The sequence below is a fragment of the Cariama cristata genome, unplaced genomic scaffold (assembly GCF_000690535.1).
Source record: "Cariama cristata isolate BGI_N322 unplaced genomic scaffold, ASM69053v1 scaffold13345, whole genome shotgun sequence".
Taxonomy (NCBI): Eukaryota; Metazoa; Chordata; class Aves; order Cariamiformes; family Cariamidae; genus Cariama; species Cariama cristata.
In genome coordinates this window covers 14,345-22,352 of record NW_009617008.1, presented here as the reverse complement: position 1 = coordinate 22,352, position 8,008 = coordinate 14,345, and positions in this window count along the sequence as shown.

Here is an 8,008-nt window from a genome sequence, read left to right as displayed (position 1 = left end):
CATACTGCCTGTGATTGTTACTTGTGGTTTACGCACCAGGGCACCGTGAAAACCATTGAGGGATCTCCTTGCACAAGCACTGCAGGCTTTCATTAAAACTTAGGATAATGCCCTGATTCCATACGTCCCTCTTGACCGTGGAGATTTCATACACGGCCCCTCCCAGAGGCACTTTCTCCACCACACCAACCACACTACAAAAACAGAGAACAATCTTTGTGTTCTTGATCAAAATATCTTTTAATCCTTTTGATGCCAACAGAGGTGGCATGGCAGGTAAGCCATGATTTTGTTACGTCTACTGCAGTTTGGTTTAAGAGGTGGGAAGAAATAGTAAGGATTAGGAAACAAACTTTCTCTCCTGGTTGACTCCCTAACTTTGGAAAGCAACCTAGGTTTAACACATACTGCAGCAAAGAGCTTAGCAGAATATGCTGGAGGAATTACCCCAGGCTGTTAGGCTTACATTCAGCTAACACAAAGCTTATGCTCACATAAGTGGTGAAACACTGGCACAGGTTGCCCAGAGGAGTGGTAGATGTCCCATCCCTGGAAACATTCAAGGTCAGGCTGGATGGGCAACCTGATCTAGTTGAAGATGTCCCTGCTCATTGCAGGGAGGTTGGGACTGGATGACCTTTAAAAGTCCCTTCCAACCTAAAATGTTCTATGATTCTATGGTAGTTCCTATATGCAAAAGCTGATGCAAAATGAGATATTATTTATATTTTCTGGCAGGGAGCTCTGAAGAGCTTTTTTTAAAAAAGGGCAACAGCAGGTAATGCAACACAATAAATAGCATAGCTGTTTGAAAGCCAAAGCTGTTCAATGTGACCATACACATTTTTGTGTAGATTGAGTCCTCATAAGCACCAGTCTGCAAAAGATGGTTTATAGCTGGTTTGGGTAAAACCCAGGTGGTGGGCATAACTTGTTCCAATGAGAGGGACGATCTGCAGTGCAAGCATCGAAAGTAGAGACCTTCGGTTAGTGGTGTAGGCAGGAGGAGGCGCTGACTCAGGGAAGACTCTCAGATCTGTGCAGATTTACCAATTTGCCTTCATTGCCTCTCTTTCCCAAGTTTAGCTGTAACCCCTCCTCCCAGCCACCACGACAGAGGTGCATTTCTCAGGAGCTGGAACAGAAAACAAGAAGGATAAACCCCAGCAACTGGAGCTGCAGGAAGAGCTGGGGAGACTCCGTCCCTATCCCCGGTGCAGTGCTGGGTAACTGTGAGCCTGCCTGGAGCTGAAGTCAGCTCGGTGCCTCACAGGTCTGCTAGCCGAGGGCACCCTCCGGCACCAGACCCTGCAACACCATGGTGTCCAGCAAAGGGCCTCTCAGTTCTTTGGCCATTAGAGGGGAGCAGAAGCCCACAAAAGTGCAGGGAGGCATCACCCACTGAGCAAGGCCCTTCACTCGCCAAAAACAAGAGCAGGCAGGAAGCTGGCTGTGCTCCTTCCTGAGACTCCTGAGCTGTCAGCTGTCCTCCCCTGGAGAAGCAGGGCCCTCAGGTACAGGGAGAAGAGAAGATCCCCTGCTCCTTGCAAGCAGTCCCTCTGTCTTCCTTCTGCTTCCCCAGTCTTAGGTCAGCTGCACTGCCTTGCAAGAGTCACCCCAATAGACCGATACAAACAGTCTGGGATTTAACATCTGCACAGTACCAGATGAAACAGTCCTTCCTTGCAGCTCACTGAATAGCATTTGACTGGCAGTCATTAAGAGACACAGCTCAGCAATAACGTATCTTCTTTATCCTGGGAAGATACAGCCATAAGCGGCAGCCCTCACGACTGTACTAGACCCTCACTGTACAGCATTTGGGCGTGGTTCCTCTGAAGGATGTGTGTGATGATTGAGAAAGTTGGGCATTTGCGAACAATTTTGCATAGAGCTAGCCACAGTATTGTTGCTTGATGCATATATACTCTAAAAGACGGCTGCTGGCGAAGACACTGGATGGGACTGCCTTCCCTCTGCCAGGCAAGACAGCATTTCCCAAACAGGACAAAACTAAAGCAGACTCACTGAATAGGACTACTTGGAGTCCTTACTAGTGCTCCAAGTTATTTCTTGCTCTCTGACCTAGTTGCTCTTACCACTGTGAAACACCTCCAAAGAGAAAGTAACATAAGGGGTAGCTCATGTCCTCAGGGTTAAACAAAATGATGATGACATCAAGAGCTATTAACCCAAAGGTGTCATAATCTGCAATCACCCTTCAGATTAATGCTGTTGCAGCTCTAAACTAAGGATTTCAAATTCCAAATGAAAGACCAATGACGAAAATCACCTCTAAGGAACTCTCTTGTTGGTTTTGTGGTAGCATGCACCATTTACAAAACCTTTTGTTCTTTAAAGCCTATAAGTAGTACCACTGGTGTTTGGAAATGGTGATTAAGACAAGTGCATGAAGTGAGAAGCTGGGTTTTTGCCTAGAGTTGCTATGTCTTCAAACTTTGTTCTGAAAACAACAGTTGAATACACATGCAGAATCTGGAGAACCTGAGATTAGCAGAGATTTTGTCAATTTAATTAATCAGTGTGTTTTCACAGTTGAAAATTTAGAGGCTGAAGGAAACCAGTCTGACTACCTAACAAGTTCTTGAACAAACGCATGTACAAAAATCCTATTGAAAGACTTCTCATTAAGATTGAAGGTGTCCTTTAAACAACCTGATCAGCTACATCTTTATCACAGAAGTCTCGAAGTTCAGGCTGAGTTTAAGAACATCTACAAGCATTCATGCATGTACCTCTTTATGTTTTCTGAACTGTTCATTAAAGAGAGATTTTGTACAAAACAGCATTCAGAATTTCTAAGCCAGAACAGGTCTGGTGCTTTAAACAAGAATAAAATAAACCACAGCACAATAACAACATTATTGCATTAACCAATGCCACCTGAAGGCCACCTCAGCCAGATCTGGGACAAGAAGGGGGATGTTTTTGCTGTTAGGAGGTTGCAGGCAGCGGAGGGCAGCGGCCCAGCACACAGGCTCATGCACGGCTTGAAAAGCTCTTCTCCCAGCCAGCTCCAGCCCTGTGCTACCTGTAACTTCCCATCTCAGCCACACTGTTTACAATTAATTATTTCAGACTTCCTCCGAGATACCTCCAGGTCTGATCCTAATTCAGCAATTTTTTACTATCTGTAGTTACTCTCAGCTTTGTTCATTCAACTCCTGCCAAAATATGTCTTTAGCACCATCCCTCACTCTGCTGATCTAGGAGGCAAGTACAGGAGAAAAGAGGGCAAAGCAATCAATTTTTAAGATCACCTTTTACCGATCTCTGTCTTTTGTTCTTGCTGAGGCCCTTAGCTTCTTGCCAGTTTGGTTTTAATGAAAATTAACCATTCAACCCTTCTTCCCTGTTAGTTTAGGTTTTAAAAAGCCTGGCCTTAATAGCAGTCCAGGCACTTCTATTGGTGGGTTCTGGGCACAACCATTAATGTTTCCCTGCCTAGAGTCCAAAATCCAGCACTACCACTGCTTGAACTGATAGATCACCTCACCCGAAGCTTTACACGAAGGGCACTGAAGTTTAACTCCATCTGAAGCCTCTGTTGAAATCATGTAATTGAGCCCATATCATATCACTGAGTTTACCACTTGCAGAACATGTAATGTTGTTTCTATTCCTTTTTCTCTTTTTTGGCAAGATACACAGGTTAATCTGTATTGCTTTCAAGAATGGTTTAGCTATTATTCTTCTGTCACTTCACATGTTTTTCTAAAAGAAGACATTAGCTATATGGGGCTGCCCTGACCCTCGTGAGTGCTACCATTCTGTTTTCAGTAACTCCTCCAAGCTTCCTTCTTCTCTTGGATCTCATATAATCAAAAAGTCACCTTGTTTCCTTTGAACCACCGCTAAATGGTTCTACATATCACTTTGAGTACACTCACCTCTTCACAATCAAGCAGAATCACTCCGGTCTTCCAGGATTACCAATAAGAGAAGAAAACCCAACTCTGCAAAGCTCTTCACTGGGATTGCTGAGTTTTATGTCAGCATGTGGTTCAATCTCAGAAGAGCTTGCCTTACAAGAACACACATAACTGAATTCAAAGGAGACAGGGATTAGGTTGGACAACAGCATCTCTACCATAGCACTAGTACAAATTTATTATTAAACAGTGATTCAAAAGTTTTCCTTAAGAAGATTGCTACAAAGCCATTACCGCTACAGACACGACCAAAGGTAGCTGTAAGAAGCCAGGAAGGAACTAGCCCCAGCTGAGTCCCACCTAGAGTCTTTTATAGCAGCAGGTGGGGTGGCCCTGCTGAGGATAAACAGGCTCAGCTGGAGGCTGAGAGGCATCTTACCCAGCAGCAGTCCCTGAGCAAGAGGCAAGAGGCTGAGAGAACCCCAGTAGAATCTCAATAGACCCACCAGCTATTTGGAGAATTTGGCTGCTGTCCTGAGAGGCACGGTGCCCAGCTCCTGGCCAGCTGGGTGGTGCAGGAGCACCTGTGGCATATGTAGTGTCCCCCTGGCATTTGCAAGCCTTTGAGGACCCCCTCCAAAGCACAGCTTAGGAGACACCATGTGTCTTTCTGTTGTTTGAGACCATGCCTTGTCTAAGTGCCTGGGAGAACAGTTGCTTTCCTTGGTACTGCCTTCAGGCTTGCTTCCTTCGCTCTCCAGGCAAGCAGGGGCTGCTATGAGCATCAGGGCCCTGCACAGGCTTCCCCTATCTTGCAGTTTGGCTGGCCCTCGCAAGGAGGTGCTGCCCTGTCAACCTTGCCATCGCATTGGGCTCCCTGGGCCTCACAGAGCAGCTGGTCCTTCCTGCAACCCAACAAGGAGTAGCCAATTCTCATACCCCCCTGCACCCCTAGGATGACGCACATTGTGATCTGTAGTTTAAGCTACATCCGTCCTCTCTGAAAGGCACCAAAGTCTGATTTACAAGCCCAAAAGTGTCAGTGCATCCACTAAAGCCTACCAAAAATTCATTACCTCATGGTCTAAAAGTTTTGCCCTATTTGCAGGTGGAATTTCTGTCAATTCCAGTACAAGGAGAGGGCACACAGCACCTGAGGAGCTGCTGCTGTAGGGTCCCTGCACAGGGTGACCAAGCAGGCTTTTGCTGTAAGCCAACTGCAGAGGAGCCCACCCATACCACCACACCTGCTGCTGCTCTGCAGCTCGCCTCCACCTCCCATCCCTGCCTGACACCACTGCCTGTGTGGGACAGGTCCGGTACTGCTGGTGGCCTGTGTCATGTTGTCCCTTATGCACCTGGCTGGGAGCTTGTGCCAAGCTTAGCAGCTGGCTTTTCTCTGCCAGGAACAAGGAATAACACTTGCAGACTGATGCTGGGAAAGTGGTGCTTTATTTTGGAATATCCCTTCCTGCATGTTGCCCCTTGGGCTGACACCACAGTGGCAAATAACTACTGCCTGGAAATAACTTGTAACTCCAGCAGCCTGAAAAGATTCCAGCTCCTGCAACACAGCTGGTGAGCCAGGTAAAGCCCACTGCTGAAATACAGCTCATCCCCCCAGGGAAACCTCACTCCTCAATTAAATCAGGGTTGGGACCTTTGCACCAATCTGATAATACCCTGCCTCCGGACACAGGCATGGTTACAAGTATCAGGAGCAAGCGCTGCTGTGCAGCTCCACCTGCCATGACACAGCCCCAAGGAGGTCTCTGCAGGGACACTGGGACTTGCTCACACCAACAGCTGTCTGCATGGCAAATGGTCACTGTTGGGTACTGGACACCCACAGAGCTTGGGCTCATTCCCTTTCTCTGCGGAAAGTATTTGCAACGCGGAAGTGTCAGAGGAAGGCATTGCCCACGATCTCAAGAGCATCAAAGAGGTGCATGGGGACCATGAGGGAGACGTCCATGGGCAGAGCCTGTCTGTCGGGGGGCAGTGGCTGGGGCTGAGCAATGCTCAGGCCTCTGCATTAGCCAAAGAGAAGGGGTTCCTGGCACAGATGTGCTCTTTGCTCACTGTCATTGAAGGGTGAGGTGGATCAAAATCATCATCTTCAAGGAGCCCATCCTCCTCCAGGCTTCGCTTTCACAGCTGGAGTGATTTCACACTCACCTGCAGAGGGAGATGGCTCCTCTTTATTAGCCAAATTTTGTTGACACAGTTTGGTGCCGCCACCTTACCAGGCTGGAAAAACAAGCTGGGGAGCTGATGTGGCCCTGCTGCGGCCCACGACCAGGCTGTCCTGTAGGGATGCTGCCAGGGGGTATGTGAGGACCCTCCTGCGTACAGACGCACTGGGGATGAAGCAACAGTAGCTTATTAGCTGTTTGCAAAGCATCCTGCAGGAGAGCAGCATTTGAGGCAGTGGTACGGCCACTGACGCTGGGCTAAGAGAGGGGGCACAACAGGAGCAGCAGGAGCGTATGGCTTCACCTCATCCCTGTCCCCAGCAAGGAGCTGCTCCCAGCAGAGGTGCTGCCCCCAGCCCAGGGTTTGGGCAGAACTGCATAGCCATCACCTGGAAAACACATTCATTTACAAACCCAGGGTGTCTCAAATGCTGGGACGGCTCCTGCTCACAGGGCTGCTGTGCCTTACGCATAGAGTAGGTTTGCGAGGAGCTGCCAGGGCTGGGTGAACCTGAAAAGCTGGCTCATGCGTGCCCTGAATGCCTCCTTTCCTGCAGAGCCACTCAGGGCCCTCGCAGGGAGTTTTGCACGCAGTTGCGAGACTGCTGGCATTTCGGCATCCTGCTCAGGCTCACCCGTGCCTTGCCAAGAGCAAGAGCTGCCAGAAGGCAGCTTTGCACTGTGCAGGGCTCAGCTGGGGTTGCAGCTCCTGGGTGAGGCTTCTTCAGCCCTCCAAAAAGTATTGACTCATGTCCTACTTTTCCTTAGGGGCGGGGGGGGGACACAGGCTTGTTCCCTGCTTGCTGCCTCATAAACCAGTTTTAATTTCCTGAGTTACAGCACAGCCCTACCTGCCCACTGCAGTGCCTGTGACAGGGGACGGCACATGGTAACTGAGAGGGACTTTGCCCAGAGATCGGGTACCAAGCTGAAGGAAGGGCTGCCTGAAGGATAAAGCTCACCTGCATCCCTTCCCCCACCAAGGCTTTTAATGTGTGACAGGCTACTCATTCATAATTGAACTTAATAACTAGCTTAAGGCTTTGTTATGTTTTCCTTCTGTATTCAATACTGAAAGAATAACAAGGAGAAAAGTAAAGAGAAAGCTATGCATTTAATAGGAAGAAAAAAGATTTACAGAGGACGGGAATAAAGCTGGAAAAGCTAGAGGAGCCCTCATCTCTAATGAGTATATGCAAATTCCAGAAAACCACCCCATAACTCAAAGAATGGCTCCTAACAGTTTCTAAGCCCATACACAGCTTTTCCTGGGGAAGACTCTTTTCACTTCAGGGGTGCTTTTTGAATGTCCGCTTCTTACTCACAGGATCCTTGGGTGGGTTTGTCATTTAGTCCATTAGAAGTAGTTTTCACCAAATAGTTGAATCATTTTTTAATACATTATATATATTTTAACTCCCTGGATAAACATGCCTCCTAACTCTGCTATACATTTGGAAACAAAAGTAGTCATGAAAAGCTCAAGGTGTTAAGGACATATCTGATAGGAGACAACATGCTACTGCTGCACGTCATGCTGGCTTGAACTTCTTTCTGAAATTGTGAAGAGCAAGAAGGCAGCATCCTCAGAAAGCCGGAAAATAAACTCATGTTTTTGTAAGACCACACAGGCTCATTGGGTCTCAAACATCTCTCTCTGCTCTTTTCCTTACAAGCAAACAACGTGCACATCTCTGGCCCCACCAGACCATGGTGCCCCTGCTTCCTCTGCAGTGCCAGCACTGGTGATCCCCATCCGGCCTGGAGGATTTTGCTGGGCAAGGCTGATGCCGGTACCCTCTCCTGCAGCTCCTCCAAGGCCAGAGATGACTGCTGTGGGGCACGGCCAAACCGAAGCAACTCCTCACCTCCACCATGTTTTGCCACATGCCGGGCGGTGGGGGATGGCGACAACCCACT